Source organism: Fundulus heteroclitus, chromosome 6 (assembly GCF_011125445.2).
Source record: "Fundulus heteroclitus isolate FHET01 chromosome 6, MU-UCD_Fhet_4.1, whole genome shotgun sequence".
Lineage (NCBI taxonomy): Eukaryota > Metazoa > Chordata > Actinopteri > Cyprinodontiformes > Fundulidae > Fundulus > Fundulus heteroclitus.
In genome coordinates, this window is record NC_046366.1 from 32,199,693 (window position 1) to 32,217,305 (window position 17,613).

Here is a 17,613-nt window from a genome sequence, read left to right on the forward strand (position 1 = left end):
GGCGTCGCTGACACGTCTGTGGGAGGCGTCGCTTGACACGTTGTGGGAGGCGTCGCTTGAACGTTGTGGGAGTCGTCGCTTGACCCGTGTGGGAGGCGTCGCTTGACACGTTGTGGGAGGCGTCGCTTGACACGTTGTGGGAGGCGTCGCTTGACACGTTGTGGGAGGCGTCGCTGACACGTGTGGGAGGCGTCGCTTGACACGTTGTGGGAGGGTCGCTGACACGTTGTGGGAGGCGTCGCTTGACACGTTGTGGGAGGCGTCGCTTGACACGTTGTGGGAGGCGTCGATTGACACGTTGTGGGAGGCGTCGCTTGACACGTTGTGGGAGGCGTCGCTTGACACGTTGTGGGAGGCGTCGCTTGACACGTGTTGGGATGTTTTGGGAGGCGTCGCTTGACACGTTGTGGGAGGCGTCGCTTGACACGTTGTGGAGGCGTCGCTTGACACGTTGTGGAGGCGTCGCTTGACACGTTGTGGGAGGCGTCGCTTGACACGTTGTGGGAGGCGTCGCTTGACACGTTGTGGGAGGCGTCGCTTGACACGTTGTGGGAGGCGTCGCTTGACACGTTGTGGGAGGCGTCGCTTGACACGTTGTGGGAGGCGGTCGCTTGGACACGTGTGGGAGGCGTCGCTTGACACGTTGTGGGAGGCGTCGCTTGACACGTTGTGGAGGCGTCGCTTGACACGTTGTGGGAGGCGTCGCTTGACACGTTGTGGGAGGCGTCGCTTGACACGTTGTGGAGGCGTCGCTTGACACGTTGTGGGAGGCGTCGCTTGACACGTTGTGGGAGGCGTCGCTTGACACGTTGTGGGAGGCGTCGCCTTGACACGTTGTGGGAGGCGTCGCTTGACACGTTGTGGGAGGCGTCGCTTGACACGTTGTGGGAGGCGTCGCTTGACACGTTGTGGGAGGCGTCGCTTGACACGTTGTGGGAGGCGTCGCTTGACCACGTTGTGGGAGGCGTCGCTTGACACGTGTGGGAGGCGTCGCTTGACACGTTGTGGGAGGCGTCGCTGACACGTTGTGGGAGCGTCGCTTGACACTGTTGTGGAGGCGTCTGCTGACACGTTGTGGGAGGCGTCGCTTGACACGTTGTGGGAGGCGTCGCTTGACACGTTGTGGGAGGCGTCGCTTGACACGTTGTGGGAGGAGTCGCTTGACACGTTGTGGGAGGCGTCGCTGACACGTTGTGGGAGGCGTCGCTTGACACGTTGGGGAGGCGTCGCCCTTGGACAACGTTGTGGGAGGCGTCGCTTGACACGTTGTGGGAGGCGTCGCTTGACACGTTGTGGGAGGCGTAGTCTTGACACGGTTGTGGAGGCGTCGCTTGACCGTTGTGGGAGGCGCGCTTGACACGTTGTGGGAGGCGTCGATTGACACGTTGTGGGAGGCGTCGCTTGAACGTTGTGGGAGTGCGTCGCTTGACACGTTGTGGGAGCGTCGCTGACACGTGTGGCAGGCGTCGCTTGACAGTTGTGGGAGGCGGTCGCTTGACACGTTGTGGGCGTCGCTTGACACGTTGGGGAGGCGTCGCTTGACACGTTGTGGGAGGCGTCGCTCGAGCCGTTGTGGGAGGCGTCGCTTGACACGTTGTGGGAGGCGTCGCTTGACACGTTGTGGGAGGCGTCGCTTGACACGTTGTGGGAGGCGTCGCTTGACACGTTGTGGGAGGCGTCGCTTGACACGTTGTGGGAGGCGTCGCTTGACACGTTGTGGGAGGCGTCGCTTGACACGTTGTGGGAGGCGTCGCTTGAACACGTTGTGGGGGAGGCGTCGCTTGACACGTTGTGGGAGGCGTCGCTTGACACGTTGTGGGAGGCGTCGCTTGACACGTTGTGGGAGGCGTCGCTTGACACGTTGTGGGAGGCGTCGCTTGACACGTTGTGGGAGGCGTCGCTTGACACGTTGTGGGAGGCGTCGCTTGACACGTTGTGGGAGGCGTCGCTGACACGTGTGGGAGGCGTCGCTTGACACGTTGTGGGAGGCGTCGCTACCTGGGCTACACGTTGTGGGAGGCGTCGCTTGACACGTTGTGGGAGGCGTCGCTTGACACGTTGTGGGAGGCGTCGCTTGACACGTTGTGGGAGGCGTCGCTTGACACGTTGTGGGAGGCGTCGCTTGACACGTTGTGGGAGGCGTCGCTTGACACGTTGTGGGAGGGTCGCTTGACACGTTGTGGGAGGCGTCGCTTGACACGTTGTGGGAGGCGTCGCTTGACACGTTGTGGAGGCGTCGCTTGACACGTTGTGGGAGGCGTCGCTTGACCCGTTGTGGGAGGCGTCGCTTGAAACGTTGTGGGAGGCGTCGCTTGACACGTTGTGGGAGGCGTTCGCTTGGACACGTTGTGGGAGGCGTCGCTTGACACGTGTGGGAGGCGTCGCTTGAACGTTGTGGGAGGCGTCGCTTGACACGTTGTGGGAGGCGTCGCTTGACACGTTGTGGGAGGCGTCGCTTGACACGTTGTGGGAGGCGTCGCTTGACACGTTGTGGGAGGCGTCGCTTGACACGTTGTGGGAGGCGTCGCTTGACACGTTGTGGGAGGCGTCGCTTGACACGTTGTGGGAGGCCGTCGCTTGACACGTTGTGGGAGGCGTCGCTTGACACGTTGTGGGAGGCGTGGGGTCGCTTGACACGTTGTTGGGAGGCGTCGCTTGAACGTTGTGGGAGGCGTCAGCTTGACACGTTGTGGGAGGCGTCGCTTGACACGTTGTGGGAGGCGTCGCTTGACACGTGTGGGAGGCGTCGCTTGACACGTTGTGGGAGGCGCGCTTGACACGTTGTGGGAGGCGTCGCTTGACAGTTGTGGGATTTGGCGTCGCTTGACACGTTGTGGGAGGCGTCGCCTTGACACGTTGTGGGAGGCGTCGCTTGACACGTTGTGGGAGGCGTCGTTGATGTCGCTGACACGTTGTGGGAGGCGTCGCTTGACACGTTGTGGGAGGCGTCGCTTGACACGTTGTGGGAGGCGTCGCTTGACACGTTGTGGGAGGCGTCGCTTGACACGTTGTGGGAGGCGTCGCTTGACACGTTGTGGGAGGCGTCGCTTGACACGTTGTGGGAGGCGTCGCTTGACACGTTGTGGGAGGCGTCGCTTGACACGTTGTGGGAGGCGTCGCTTGACACGTTGTGGGAGGCGTCGCTTGACACGTTGTGGGAGGGGTCGCTCTGACACGTTGTGGAGGCGTCGCTTGACACGTTGTGGGAGGCGTCGCTTGACACGTTGTGGGAGGCGTCGCTTGACACGTTGTGGGAGGCGTCGCTTGACACGTTGTGGGAGGCGTCGCTTGACACGTGGGAGGTCGCTTGACACGTTGTGGGAGGCGTCGCTTGACACGTTGTGGGAGGCGTCGCTTGACACGTTGTGGGAGGCGTCGCTTGACACGTGTGGGAGGCGTCGCTTGACACGTTGTGGGAGGCGTCGCTTGACACGTTGTGGGAGGCGTCGCTTGACACGTTGTGGGAGGCGTCGCTTGACACGTTGTGGGAGGCGTCGCTTGACACGTTGTGGGAGGCGTCGCTTGACACGTTGTGGGAGGCGTCGCTTGACACGTTGTGGGAGGCGTCGCTTGACACGTTGTGGGAGGCGTCGCTTGACACGTTGTGGGATGGCGTCGCTTGACCGTGTGGAGGCGTCGCTTGACACGTGTGGGAGGCGTCGCTTGACACGTTGTGGGAGGCGTCGCTTGACACGTTGTGGGAGGCGTCGCTTGACACGTGTGGGAGGCGTCGCTTGACACGTTGTGGGAGGCGTCGCTTGACACGTTGTGGGAGGCGTCGCTTGACACGTTGTGGGAGGCGTCGCTTGACACGTTGTGGGAGGCGTCGCTTGACACGTGTGGGAGGCGTCGCTTGACACGTTGTGGGAGGCGTCGCTTGACACGTTGTGGGAGGCGTCGCTTGACACGTTGTGGGAGGCGTCGCTTGACACGTTGTGGGAGGCGTCGCTTGACACGTTGTGGGAGGTCGTTGACACGTTGTGGGAGGCGTCGCTTGACACGTTGTGGGAGGCGTCGCTTGACACGTTGTGGGAGGCGTCGCTTGACACGTTGTGGGAGGCGTCGCTTGACAGTTGTGGGAGGCGTCGCTTGACACGTTGTGGGAGGCGTCGCTTGACACGTTGTGGGAGGCGTCGCTTGACACGTTGTGGGAGGCGTCGCTTGACACGTTGTGGGAGGCGTCGCTTGACACGTTGTGGGAGGCGTCGCTTGACACGTTGTGGGAGGCGTCGCTTGACACGTTGTGGGAGGCGTCGCTTGACACGTTGTGGGAGGCGTCGCTTGACACGTTGTGGGAGGCGTCGCTTGACACGTTGTGGAGGCGGTCGCTTGACACGTTGTGGGAGGCGTCGCTTGACACGTTGTGGGAGGCGTCGCTTGGACACGTTGTGGGAGGCGTCGCTTGACACGTTGTGGGAGGCGTCGCTTGACACGTTGTGGGAGGCGTCGCTTGACACGTTGTGGGAGGCGTCGCTTGACACGTTGTGGGAGGCGTCGCTTGACACGTTGTGGGAGGCGTCGCTTGACACGTTGTGGGAGGCGTCGCTTGACACGTTGTGGGAGGGTCGCTTGACACGTTGTGGGAGGCGTCGCTGACACGTTGTGGGAGGCGTCGCTTGACACGTTGTGGGAGGCGTCGCTTGACACGTTGTGGGAGGCGTCGCTTGACACGTTGTGGGAGGCGCATTCCACTTCATTGGTTTCCAGTTGCACTGAAGGAACAAGTCATTGTTAGATATTCACATACCTTTTAGTCTTAATTATAATCAATGTTCATGTAATGAAAAGCTTTACAAATTTTTCAACAAATTACCTTCTTTTAAAGTTCCCAGCAACCTAGAATCCATCGACTGGATTAAAGCAACTTCTCTCTTTAGAGGAATCTCATTTTGGGACAAGGCTGAAACAAACGAACGTCACTTTATAGCCAGAAGAAAGCTTTTTTCACAATTTGCATATCCAAACACTTTTCGCTTACAGTTTCTAGTTCCTTTTGGTTCATAGTGTATTCCTCCATTATGATCAATCGGTAAACAAGACCCTGTGAATTGAATAGCATATTTGTTTCTCATAGCATTATTTCACAACCATAGCAGCAACCTTCCAGGATCACAAATTGACTACTGAATCACCCATACTTTTAAATATACACAAAAAAAATTATAAAGCAAAGAAACTACACAAACCTTTAAGCCACAATGCGACTGCACACAAACCCAGAAGCCAAATTCCTCCCATAGTTCCTGCCTCAACTGAATAGTCAACCAGCACCTGAAGCTTAAATAGAGCTCTCTGCAGGCGCTACAGCTGTGGCTCATCAGCTCCTAATTGTTTTTTTTGTTGTTGTTTTTTTTCATCTCAGACAACCAAAGTCTTACTGAGTATTTACTGAGATCAAGGCAATTTTTTCCATGAACATAGTGTAGCTTTTTATTGTTTTTTTTTTTTTTTTTACGTTTTCTCTACCATGTATTTCTCAGCAATTCTAATTAAAAAACATTTTGGCTTTATAGACAATTCTCATCCAATAACAAGCCAAGCAAATGGAAATACAATAAAAAAAAATGTTGACCAGTAAACAGTAAATTGACCAGTAAGAGCTTCTATCTTATTTCATCTAAATCGTGAGTTTTTTTTTTTCTTGGGGAAAACTCTTCTCCTGCGATTTTGTTCATTCTCTCTATAATGGCATTTTCACAGTATTAACATTTCAACTAAGGAAAGTTATGCTGAGTCTTAATCTTCTTAACCAAGAGGTTATGTTATTATTCAATTTTATTTTTTTCTCAGTATTTTCTTTTCTTTAATATTAAATGCATCTAGCAAAGTACTGCAAATTGTAGAATTGGGCATATAATTCTTTTGCTTCTGAACTTTTTTAGTTCACGTTTTTATTGCTTTTGTGTATCTGTTATGGAAATATGTATTTTGTGACTGAAAAAATAAACTCAAATTCAAACAAAGATGAATGTAATATTCCAATGTCTTTGTATTTTGATCGTGACCCCATCTTGCTAGTTAATGCTGTTCAAATTAATTTGACATAGAATCACAGACAAGTCAGTTAGAAAAATGTATCCAACATCTATCTTTCCATCCATTGTCTCTTATTTCCTAAGGTTAGTTTGACAGATTAGAAAACCCCTACAATGGACATAGAGACATCCCTCTCTCTAGGAACTATACCAAGCTCTTTCTGTGGAATCCCAAGGGGGTTTCATGTTAACAGGGATATTTTGAATCCTGCAGCTTCCCTGAGGTTACTTCCCAGAGGGATGTACCTGAAGCCTAGGATCAGAGACTACAGTCATTGAAATAATTTCTGTGCAGAGGACCAGTTGCTCTGCTCTCATCTTCTTCCTATGAACAGCCTGCCTTTAAAACTGATCCTGGCCACCTTCCCCTGCAATGCAATGCAATTCATGGCAGTCATGTTTAGTGAATGTATATTTGCAGCAGTCAACATTAGAGAAGAACAGTCAGCTAACTCCCTGTGAGCTATAGACCTCTGCCCGTATTCAAAAAGATTCCTAAATATATTTCTTAGAATTTTACCTCGGTAAGTCAAAAGTTATTCACAAAGCACCCTAAGCCATAAGAGTGAATTTTTTTTTTTTTTTAGAGTGGTGAGGAGTGCCTGTATTCATAAAGATTCCCAAGACTAAAAGTAGCTTTTAGTGATGTAATTTCAGGTAAAATCTTAGAATTTCACGAATTCTTAGAATTTTACTTTGGTAAAACAAAAGTTATTCACAAAGCATCTTAGGCCTTATAAGAGCTCCTAAATTTAAAAAAATGTTAGGAGTAGTGAGGAGGACTTTTAACGAGTCTGGCAAAGTGGGTGAGAACACCATTTGCCTCAGTTTATATAATTTTAGGTAACATTCTTGTTTTGATTTAGCCATATTTTATTTAGTTTATAGTCTGCAAACGCATACTATCCCAGGTTTGTGTATGTTTTGCATTTCTACAGATTATTTACTACAGCATCTTGGTTTAAATCAATTCACAGTTCCAGTTTATTGTTTGATCATTTAACTTGTGCATTTTATTTTGGTGAACTTACCTTACTTATTTGTGTTTCAGGAGGAAGTGTTACCTCACTTCCTGTAATCATAGCTTCCTGTTAAACCTGAGGTCACAGGAAGCGACCAGATGAAGAGGGGAAAAACAACTATTTAAATATATATATATATATATATATATATATATATATATATATATATATATATATATATGATGTATATATATATATATATATATATATATATATATATATACATCATATATATAATATATACATATACATCATATATATACATTCTCCACAGGAACTTCAAATAAATGTTTAAGAAGGTGGAAGTGATTGACTATATCTTATCTTATCTTAATTGATTGACCACTCAGCCACAGGTCAGCGGATGCTGAGAAACATAGTGTGCTACAGTTAATCGCTACAGACCTCCAAACTCTATGTTGCCTTCATGATTCATGTCCAGAGAGAGGAATCATGCCTCTCTGTTTGCAAATCCAGTCGATGAGTCTGACAGCTGCTGGGAGATGGGCTCGGTCCCTTACATTCAGTCAAAGCAATTCTTAATGATTCAGGATACCAAGACCTTTTCGCAATTTAATGCTCCGGACTGCAGGGATGGTTTGGTGACGGCCTCCTTTTGTTCAAACATGGTGTCAAAAGCCGGGTCCATGAAGCCATGGGTGGGCAGGTTGAGTGTGGAGCGGTTTGTGGGTCTGCAATCAAACTCGACCTCAAACTTCTGGAGGAATTTGAGCGGAGCCTGAGAGCTACGCCTTCCTGTCCAACACCAGTGTCTGACCTCACAAATGCACTTCTGAAAGAACAGTGGAAAATATCACACCACTTCCAGAGCCCAAAACACATGTGGAATATTCAAACCTCTTTAAAATAACTCCATATACTGTTTCAATCTTTCAATGCACCAGTAGCAGAGGGTTGGACTGACAATTTAGGAAAAACTGACCCTTTAATGCGAGTACGTTTATTTAATGGGAGGAAGACAGCGTTTCCTCTATAGGCTGTGAATGGGTCGTCAGCGGGTCTTTCAACAGGAGAGTGAACATAAACTCTATCAAATCAGCACAGAAATAGTTCAGCAGACTGAAAAGCCACCTTTGCCATCTCAGTCCGCAGGCTTAAATCCTAGAGGAAACCTGTGGGATGAGAGATGAGGGCATACGTGCAAAGCAGACACTTTATCGTTTTGTTACATCACTAATTTATAGCAAAAAGGAATCAGCAGAAAAGGCCCCATGTTTCTTTTTTGCAATTTTATTTGTATCAGTTCAGCAAAGTAAGGCACAATTTATCCTAAACAATTGTTCCTAGCCCTTTAAATTTAAAAACTTAAAAAAAATGTCCTGAAAGACGAAGAACACTTCTAGTACGTCTAACCCCAGGTGTTTTTGTCTTTTACAAATCCCCTAAATCCCCCTCACTCAGAAGGCTCTGTGTTCATCCGCACTGTCATCACTGAGATGAAAGGCAATCAATCCAAGACTTAGTCATCTGGGTTTTTCCAGGTGAGGTGGTTTTATTATTTCAATTTCCCAGGAGCTTTATTTCCCCTCAGATCTGTCCTTGTTCAGCCATTCCTGCCCAAATTCTGAGTCCATCTCATTTCTTTGCAGCCAGAAAAAAAAAAAAACTAAGAGAAAAGAAATGGATGAACAAATGAGTCTGCACCTCCATTTGCTCTTTGCCAATAACGCTCCAACAACACGAGCTACCTTTCCTTATTCTCTTAAACCATAATTTACTTTTATGTCCCGGCCTGATGTAAAAACAACACGAGAAGACATAAATCATGAGCTCCAACACTCGGGGAGCGTGTTTCCCCATCCAGGCTGCAGCCGTTCAGCTCGTTACCGTGTCAAGCCGCTGACCACCCACCACTCCGCCCGCGTGCCTCGGCCAGGCCCTAGAGGCTCATGGGTAATCTGTCTTACGCTTTCTGAGACTGGGGTTTCATCGCTCGCCAAGAACACAAATCCACTCCCACTCAGCCTTAATTAACTGTTCAGCGTACAATCAGGGGCACAATCACTGCCGCTCGGCCAAGACGGTTCTGTAGAGGCTGTTTACCGGACTGACGCTTCAGGAGTTGGCGTTCTGAAGTGCGTGTACTCCTCATCCAGCTCGGGTTTTGTTGAAATACCGACTTCTTTACAGCCTCTCAGAGATCACCTGCTTCACGTCTTGATTTTCTTTAATCTACATCAAATTTCCAGACAGAACGCAATCACCACTTTCCCCATCTCCATGTTTACTCCTGCTGCAGTGGGAGAAAATGAATATGAGCAGCGTTGCAGTGATTCTCATTGATCCGGCCAAGCTTTTCCCGCTAACGCGTTGTTGTCGGTGCAGAATGCGATGATTAAGAGTGACGCCGCAGATTGTTTTTGGGGAACAACGAAGGATGGGAAATATGTTGGACCGAGGAAGGGGGTTGCATGCCGTAATGCGTTTATCATCACTCGCTCTGAAGAACTTCCAGAAGGTCACAAGGTAAAACATTTAACATCCAAAGAAGCTCAGATGCAGTCAAAGAAGGACATTTATCAGGATTTAGTATATTTTAATAACAATAATGCGCTAAATTCACACAGAGCAATAGATAAAACTCATCAATGTCGCTTCTAGATTCAAACATGCCAAGCAGGAAGCTAAACGTTCAGCATGACTCTTGTGACCACTTGTTGGAAAGTAAGTTTTAAAAGTGTCAGAAATGAGAGAAAACTGTCACATTTTGTCACGTTGCAATCATGAACTTTTATGCATTTTCCTGGGATTTAAAGTGAGAGACCAACACAAGTTAGAGCATCACGTAGAATGTAAAAGAAAAGGGAGACACTGTCTTCAAAAGTTGCAGAAAACAAAAATCTGGAGTGGATTTGGATTAAGGCCCCATTACTCTGAAACCCCTAAAAGATCCAGTACATAGAATTGCCTTGACAATTAACCCCATCACTGATCAGAGTCCAGCTGTGTGCAGCTGTTCTGTGAAGGCCTCCTCGTTACCGACCAAGTAGCATCCTGAAGACCAAGGATTACAGCAGACAGGTTGGGGAGCAGGCTAATGAGAAGTTACACTCTTTCTACCCAAAAGCAGACATATAGTACAGCCCAGCAGCAAATCAGGAAGGCCATAGGTGATATGGACCTTCTTTATTTATTACAATGCAATAAAAGTGAGCAGAAATAGTATTTATAAATGAATTACTGGCTTTTTGGCTATGCATTTACCACTGCATGCATTCAGGCCCTCCAAATGTTAATTAGTGCAACTACAGCATACTACTAAACAGTACACAAAAAATCCTTCAATCATAAGATGACATGTAAACAAAGCATCCTCGTGGAAACAACCATCAAAAAACTGGTCAAACAGCAAAAATAATGTCTGACCGACGGTCCACTACAGTTTATTGTTACTATTATTTTACAATAATGATAAATTGTACAATAAGTGGCCATCCCTGTTTGACACAAGGTAGACATGGCTGTCCAAACAAACTGGCCGTAAAGACAGCAGTAATCAAAGAAGCAGCCAAGTGGAGGTGCAAACACGGCTGAATCAGATGAATGGCTCGTTACCAGACCTCTTCAGAGCTGAATGACCTGCTGATGAGGCAAGGCAAGGCAAGGCAAGGTGAGTTTATTTATAAAGCACTTTTCAGTAACAAGATGAGGGGATTCAGACATTTAAATCGGATGCGATGGAGAAGGGATGCATCTGAAAGTTGCAGGATAGTAACTCTAAAGAGGAAATTTGGGCCTGATTTACATTAATCATCTCTTTAAAAATCCCTCCTGCATTTAAATGACCTATTAAAAGATCTATTTTCTCTCAGTGTTTGAGCCAGATCATTTAGAGATTGTATAGTGATATTTTAAGGCCTCTACTAGCCACCACACGCTTAGCATTAGCTTATAGCCACTTTTTAGGGTCAAATGGCGGTGTGTGGGAAAATTAACCCAGGCAGACTCAAAGATTTGTGGTATCTCATGAGAGGCATGACAGTCGGTTTCCTCAGCGTTTTGACAGCTATATTGCTGGAGCGCTGTTAATACGTCACAACTACAACACAAACTGATTATGTGCTGGAAAGTGAGACTTTCAAATGCTTCCATTCACTTTTACAAAACTATGGCTCAGCTTGTCAAAAAGAAAAATTGCGTGCAACCGGAGACTCGTCTGGAGAACATCTCGGTTGTAACTCTGTCTGCAGCCCCCCACCCCACACCCACACAGGTCTCCACATGTCAATTTCTATACCAGTTAACCCACCTGGCACATACAGGACTGTCTCAGAAAATTACAATATTGTGATAAAGTTCTTTATTTTCTGTAATGCAATTAAAAAACATGAGATGTCATACATTCTGGATTCATTACAAATCAACTGAAATATCGCAAGCCTTTTATTGTTTTAATATCGCTGATTATGGCGTACAGCTTAAGAAACCCAAATATCCTATCTCAAAATATTAGAATATCGTGAAAAAGTATACTAGTAGGCTATTCAACCAATCACTTGAATCGTCTAATTAACTCCAAACACTGCAGGGTTTCCTGAGCCTTGAAAAACACTCAGCTTGGTTCAGTAAACTAAATCACAAGTATGGTAGTGGTTAAGAGACGACATAAGATTCTCACAGTAACTGGTGTACTGACCATGGCATTACTGTCCTTGATTGGCCTGCCAATTCCCCTGACCTGAACCCCATAGAGAATTTGGGGGGTATTGTGAAGAAGAAGCTGAAAGACACCAGAGCCAACAATGCAAATGAGCTAAAGGCCACTATTGAAGCATCCTGGGCATCCATAACACCTCAGCAACGCCACAGGCTGATTGCCTCCATGCCACGCCACATTGATGCAGTAATCTGTGCAAAAGGATTCCCAACCAAGTACTGAGTGCATTAATGGACATTTTCAAAGGTTTGATTTTTTTTGCTGTTATAATTTTTTTTTTACTTGGTCTGAGGAAATATTCTAATATTTTGAGATAGGATTTTTGAGTTTTCTTCAGCTGTACGCCATAATCAGCGATATTAAAACCATAAAAGGCTTGCAATATTTCAGTTGATTTGTAATGAATCCAGAATGTATGACGTTTCATGTGTTTTAATTGCATTACAGAAAATAAAGAACTTTATCACAATATTCTAATTTTCTGAGACAGTCCTGTAAATACAAAGAGAGAAAGCAGACGACTGCTTTATGAACTCTGGAGCATGTGTAGCAATAGGTTCTGATGTGAAGCCTCTGCTCCATTCTACACAAACCCACATTTTGTACTTCTGCAGCAGTTTTCCATTGTAAAAAAAATAAATAAAAATACTCCACTCCTCTTCTTCTGATCTCACAGCCACTTTTCCTGCCGTGAAAGCTCTGTGGAGCAACAAAGAACTGCTCAAAACTCCAGAGACAGAAGCTGACAGTCAAATGACACGCGGCCCGTTTCACAGCCAGAACAACCAGGAGGAGGACGACGCAGCCGGACGCGTCCTTGTCCAGGTGTGAACTCAGCAGAGCCGTGGCTGAACATGAGAAGCCGAAAGTAAGATGAAGCCGTTACTTTTCTTCTGCTCAAAGCTGCCATCCAAAGAACAAAAAAAGAATAATTTGAATGTTCGGTCTGGGTGAGCGGATAGACCTGCCTGAGGGACCTGAGTGTTACATGCTGGCATTTCAGCTGTTAATCCTGTCTAACAAGATTCAATAAATACTTCAGTAGTTTTAAGATGAGGTAAAACAGTTTGTAGCAGGTTATTAGCGCTTCCATTATTCCTTAGTTTATCTGTTTTTACACTTAACTGCATAATAAAGTGTTTGGGGACCCCAGGCTCAGGGTGAGTGTTGGTCATTTCGCCCCGTCGTCATTTGGTCCTTTTGTAGTTTAAATTATATGGTGTTTGTTGTCTGCCATCAGGCGTTTAGTAATTTTCTATTTTCAACTCAGTGTCTGTTGAAAGAAAATTACCAACAGGAAGGCGACTGGAGTCATTTAGGTTTGATCAGGAATCAGAATATCTCATGTTTCATGAGTCAATTAGAGCAAGGGTGCCTATCTCCAGCGTTCACCAGGCAAGAGGCTGGGTACACCCTCTAAATAAATATAAATAGGGTATAATAAAAAGTGTTCAGATAGGAATCACAATTACACTTCAGTATAGGTGAGTATTGCGCATGTTTATGATTAACGATTATGAAATGGGAACATGCAGGAATTAAATGGAGGAACCAGCTGGTAGGTTATTGAGTCACTGAGGACCATTTCTTGGTCCAAAGAAGCAAACAGGAAGTTTAAAGTAAAAAGAAAAAAAACATTGCTTTTTTTTTTTTACCCGTTGAACCCATCATTCCCTTAACATAATTTATTAGTTAAAAAAACCCTGTGAAAACACATATTTAAAATTAAGCCTTTCAAAGACAAATCATTTCCATGTAGTATATGTGTAGCCAGTGCTGCATTGAAGGAGACAACTTTTTCAACTTGAAGCATTGTGTGATCTCTCATCTTAAAGAAACAGGTTGAACTAAAAACTACTTGCCTTGTTGTAAATCTAATTGCTACATACTATAAAGAATAGTAAAAAATAAAAATAAGCCAACAAAGGTGGAGATTTGACAGCCAAATAGGAAGTTTTCCAAAGTTGAGACCCCAGTTGCAAAGAATCAAAAACAAAAAGAGAAAATCACCTTTTATCTAATGTTTGACAGTTCTGACAATTCAATCAGAATCCAACAGGATGCTGTGACGGCAGGTTTCCTCCTGACCCACTTCTCCCTCCCAGAAATCACCGGAGGGTTACTCCATCCAGTCAGGAAATAGCTGCAGGAATTCTCTGTTTTGGTTAGCAGAAAAGCAGCTGAAGTCGTCCCGTGTGTTGCTTCCCTGTGAATTTAGATAAAGATTAAGCCGTCATTCCAGCTCCTTGGTGAATGAGAAATACTCTGTGGTAGCAGATCTTGAGTTTTACTGTCTCGGCTGAGGAAATGGACAAAGGATCACGTTCAGACTGCTGAGAGAGCAGGTGGATTTACCAGAACCTTTGATACCTCAACGGGTCACATGTGGGACAAAACTGTCATTCCTAAATGTCAACTAAGTATTACTTAAACAAAAGATAAAGTATTTTGAAATTGATTTTCAGGTTAGAAGATTAACTATGGGGCTGGAAAGGGCATGTCTTTTTTTTTTCATCGCTGATTTGGATGTTTTGCTGTGAGAAATGGAGATGCAAAGTGCTTGATGGCCCATACTAAAGAGATAAGTGATGACAAGCTAGGCCCAGTTCTGAAGGTTTGTTATCTCAAAAATAAAATCTTTAGGATCCATGGGATTGATCCATTAAGGGTATGATATATGGACAGAGGACTTCCATGACCTGCCAACGCCCACTCAAAAGCGAAACTTGTTTTCTATCTCTTGAATGGAGTTAGTTTTCATACCAGTGAATAATTCAGAAATGTTTATGAACAAATCAGCTTTGGGTGGGTCAAGGACCTCAGAATTTTTCATCTTATAGAAAAAACTTGTCATTTTAGAGGTACGTTAACAACACAGCTTCATCTCACAGAGCTCCTTACAATGGCTGTGTGAAAACAAATGAATGTATTTCCTAGACCTTCAATCTTAAAATATGTCCACTCTGCCCCTTACTGTTTGCTATATTCATTAAACCGCCGGTGGCTGCAGTTTGTCAAAGCAGAAATAGTTATGGATTTCAAAGAGCTGATAGAATACACAAAATTAGCTTATATGCTGATGATATGTTTCTCTTTCTGGAAAACATAAACCCTTCTCACAGAGACAATAATCCTAATAAATAGGTTATCAGTGATGTCATAATACTCTGGTAATTCAATCAAAGGGCCTTCTTATCTGCTCTGATAATTATCTTACTTCAACCATTTCTTGATAAATTGGAAACATGAGCTACCTGGACATCAGTACTTCTAACACGCAGGATGAAGAAATACATTTTTATCCCATTACTCAAATTAATAGTGGAGGAGCCTCATATTTTTGAAAACTCTCCCGTTCACACTCTTAGGAATAATACATTTAAAATGCTGGTCCTCCCTCGTCTCTGTGATCACAGTTAAACATCTAAAATCTCGGTACAAAAGCTGAGAATCTACCATATTAACATTTTTATGGACATAAAAACCTCCACACATACGGCAAAAATGTTACAAAAGGCTAAAAGTTTAGGGGGATTGAAACTTCCAAACTTTTATGAATATTACCTAGCACAGGGACTAATACATTTTAAAGTGGATTTGGAAAAATTCATCAGACAAGAAATCAATCAATCAAATGCTATGTAAGGCAATCTGTACCTCAAATATTCCATTTATCAGCCCTTTAATTCAGCAGCATAGCCATTTTTAAAGCATCAATAAGCAATACATCTCTGACAGCCTGGTGGGAATATCTTTAAATGAATAGAGCTTCAATTCTCCCATTGCAGACAAACACCCATCTGGTAAAACCTAGACATCCCGCAAAATAAAAAGGGCTCTTAACTTTACAACATTGAATAGTAAAGGAATAAATCATTTAGAGTACGTATTTGATGGTAAAAGATTACATACCCTTTAAATGTTTTGGAAGATGAATATGGCATTGATAGATTTTTTTAACATCCCCAACTAAAATATTCTATCCAGCCCAGATTTAAGATTAGATAAATAAAAATAAAACTCCCTCTGATAGGGACAAGCGTCCTTAAACTTCAGCCGCCAAAGTTACTCTCCATAATCTAAACAAAACTTTAGCAAGTAGATTTAACAATCTCAATGAATAGGATGTGGATTTATGTACCGGTACAGATCCTGACAACTGGAGCAGAATTTTCACAAAACTTTGAGAATGACCCAAAATGCCAACCTTTAGCTTATACAATGTTAAATCTATCAGAATGTAGGTAGCAGTACATAATACAAGTTACTTTCTTCAAAACTTACTAGTTTGCTAAAATAGACATGGTTAAGTTCTGGGAGAGTAACCTGTAAGAACCAAAAGGATCCCTTCGACACCAGAGAAAGTAGCCCATAAGTATTGTGAAAGTAACCCAAAAATGTAGGAAAAGGAACCTATAAATTGGTTAAACCAAAACGGCGCCTTTCAGCAAAAGTATACCAAAACTTCGAGAAAAGTAGCCTGTAAGTTCCGGAAAATTATGTTCCCTAAGCTCTTTGCAAATACCAGGATCAAAGTCTGACAAACTAACCTGTAAATTCAGGAAAGTTAGCTTAGATATTTAGAAAAATATTCATACGTACTCTGTAAGCCTCAGGGAATGTAAATTATGTGAAAGTTATTGTGTTCTGGAATAAATAACCTTTTAAATTTAGTTAAAATCCTTGTAAGGGGTCTGGGACCATCCAGTAAATAAACCGGTAAGTTCTAAAACCTGGAAGACCCAGCAATGTAAACCTATAGTTCAGTGAAATTATTCTCCAATTTTCAGGAAATTAGTTTTTAAGATTTAGAAAGAAAAAAAAACATAGGTTCTGGGAAAGGACCTTGTAAGTTCCAGTAAATATAACTTGTAACTCCCAGAAAAGTAATGTTGATATTTCCCATCTTATTGCACAAGATACAACTAGATCCAGGAAGATACCTTTACATTACACACTGTTTTGTTGGCCTTATAAATCTCAGCAAAAAATGTCAAAAAGATGATAAACTCCTGTTTCTTTGTTGTAAAAATTGATCCAAGTGATTCTGATTGTTGTTTATCGTCACACTCAGGAAAAACACGCAGGTCATTTTTCATGCGGCCTCTTCGATGCTTTGGAGCGAAACGGTCTGCAGTAAAATCACATTTTTTCCCATTTTCACCCAAATCCGTCTCTGTCCGACGCAGTTCAAAGCCACACAGAGCGATAATCCATCACCGCGGCTCTGACCTTGGGACATGAACAGCATCACTGTGGCGTGGTTGAACTTTAGCAGCCGCTCTGACCGGCTCGCTGCCTGGATGAGCAGGAATATAGAAGCTCTCAGGTGGAATAGTTTTACTGCATAGCAAAAAAAAAAAAAAAAACAGAATCTGAGTGAATTCTGTAGTTTTAAATAGCAGCTCTTCTGTTCTGAGGAGCTGAGTGAAACCTACAGGACAAGAGGGGAATAAAAAACACCGGTGATCTCGACAGAACACTCAATCACAGCTGTTTTCCTTTCCTCTCTTTAAGTTTCAATTTGTCATCTGGTACGGGAGAGGATTTCTCACCGGTGTCCACAAGACTCTTGAATTTCAATCAGGGTCTCAGGGTTTGGTCACCTTCTCCTCTTCTACTATTTTAAAGCAACTACAGTGGCTTGGAAAAGTTTTCTTACTCCCTGAACTTACCTCTTAGACACTTTTTCACATCACAATCACAGTCTTCAGTTGTATATATTTTTTTGTGTGTGTGTGTGTGTGTGTGTGTGTGGGGGGGGGGTCTAAGTTCATAGACAAAGAGAAACCAAAACATAATTCGGAGACGTATTATGTCACAGTTGTCAAATGCTTTACAAACCAAAATAAATACATTTATTTTGTATACTCAATAA

General features: G+C 44.8%; 1 long non-coding RNA gene across 1 annotated transcript; it reads right to left on the bottom strand.

The window, feature by feature from the left end:
• Positions 1-4,629: 4,629 nt before the first annotated feature.
• Positions 4,630-5,246, bottom strand: LOC118563347. Its single transcript, XR_004931162.1, has 4 exons — positions 5,187-5,246; positions 4,979-5,041; positions 4,814-4,900; positions 4,630-4,712 (listed from the first exon to the last, which is right to left on the bottom strand). It is a non-coding gene; the product is annotated as an uncharacterized LOC118563347 (long non-coding RNA).
• Positions 5,247-17,613: the final 12,367 nt, after the last annotated feature.